Source organism: Cicer arietinum, chromosome 3 (genome assembly GCF_000331145.2).
Source record: "Cicer arietinum cultivar CDC Frontier isolate Library 1 chromosome 3, Cicar.CDCFrontier_v2.0, whole genome shotgun sequence".
In the NCBI taxonomy this organism is placed as follows: Eukaryota; Viridiplantae; Streptophyta; class Magnoliopsida; order Fabales; family Fabaceae; genus Cicer; species Cicer arietinum.
In genome coordinates, this window is record NC_021162.2 from 596,968 (window position 1) to 599,127 (window position 2,160).

The window sequence follows — 2,160 nt, forward strand, 5'->3', positions numbered from 1 at the left end:
CACCTCTCAACCAACTACTCACATTCACACTCCTCCTCGCATGGCTGAACCTTCAAACTCTGATATTATAGTTGCTCTTCAGACCATAATGGCACGATAGCTTCAGCAAGATCAGGAGACTCATCTGTTGAGAACTTGGTTCACAGAACAACTCGCTCCCAAGCTGGGAATCGCACCACCTCCACTTCTTCATGTTCCTCCTCCACAAGTTCCTAACCCAAGAAAATCCTCCTCATCTGAAGGATCCTCTCCATCTCTCGCATCTTACTTGTTTTTCCTCCTACCTTTTTGTGTGACAAAGGGGGAGAATTAAGTTAGTTTTTAATTTGGTTTAGAATCTTTTTGTATCTAGGATTCTATGCATATGCTTCAAAGCAATATAATATTATGTATTTCTTTTCAAATTAAATGAAAACCAGTTTATATCATATGGGTGTTTAAAATTCTGTCAAATCACTTACTGCATAAATTAAGGGGGAGCTTTTAAACTCTTCAATACTTGATATTAGAATTACAATTAAAATCTAAATTAACATGTTTGTCATCATCAAAAAGGGGGAGATTGTTGAGACAAACTCTATATTTAAAGTTTTGATGAAAATAAACAAAGGTTAATTAAGATAGTTAATTATGACTCTAAATTATTATGTTAATTTAACTTGTGCTTTTGAGTAAATTTAATTAAAGAACAGAATCAAGCAAAGCAAAAAAAACAGCTCAAAATTGAAACAAGATCATTCTGGACAAAACGGAGAACGATCTCCAGACTCAAGATTGATTGTCACAACATCTTGTCCAATCAATCTCCACCAATTTAACAAAGCTTTTGCCTATGAGTTTTATACCAATATCATCAGTACATGGCAAGGAACAAAAAGGATTAATCCCAGTACGAGAAGGCTATCGAATCATTAAAATAAAAGGACTCGAAATAGACCAGTTGAAACAGTTTGAAACCACTTAAATCAAACTGTCAAGAAAGTTAGATCAACCTTGATATATGTTAAGACATTACAAAGACATCCAGAAAGATCAAAATAGGAACTCCAGATTGATAATCAAATCTCCAGAAAGATCAAATTAACAGATCATGATTCATAATCAATCTCCGTTTTCTGCATAATTACAGCAGTGCTCTGTTTACTTCTGCAATGGCTTATAATCTTTCTTCAAACTATTTTGGCTAGATTCAAGGCTCCAGATCAAAGTTGTAGCATCAAAGATTAAGTGACAAGCTTCAAAGGCCCTTAAACTAGAAGACAAAACTGATTAAGCAAGGCTGTAACAGACTCAGTCAAATCAGTTTTAAACTTATTCAAAGGCTGGATTATTTTTATTCTCATATATTGGTTTTGGTCAAAATTAATAGAGCACTACCAACAACTCTTTTTGACCCTTATTAATTGCTTCTAAACGCCTATAAAAGGAAGACCAGTATCTAGAAATTTAGTAGGAATTCAAGTGTTGTCAATTCATCATAGTTTGTTTAGATTGTATTAAATCCTATCAAAGTTAGATATGTGTTGCATTTGCTTTATGGGTGGAAAGTAATAGAGATTGAAACAAATCAAGGTTGATCCGAACTAGGTGCTGTAAAATCAAGAAGATTCTTTGTTTTAAACACTTAGTAGAAAAACTCACAGTGTGAGGACTGGACGTAGCCCGAGTTGAGTGAACCAAAATATATCTTTGTGTGGTATTCTCTATCTTATCTCTTTACTTATTAAGCTTGATTGATTAACTGAGATAAAACACAAACTGATTTCTGTTTTATAAGCTAACCAAAAACGTTCTCCATTGTATAATAAAAACCAAGAACGTTCTCCGTTTTCTATTTTCTTAACCAAGATCATTATTGAGTTAGAGTTTATTTCAAGAATTTAAAAAAAGATATATTTACAATTCAAACTCCAATTCCTTGTAAATCGACTTTGTTATTTCAATCATATATAATGAAACTGCCATATTTGTTTATGAATTGAAAATTTGGTTAGTGGTAAGTTACTTTATAAATCATTTTAAATGTGATTTAATATTTTTGCTGACTTAAATATGAATTGTTGCAAGATGGGATAACGTTAGAATCAAATTATTTCTAAAAATTTGCATGAAAGAAACTTGAGGATAATATATATATATATATATATATATATATATATA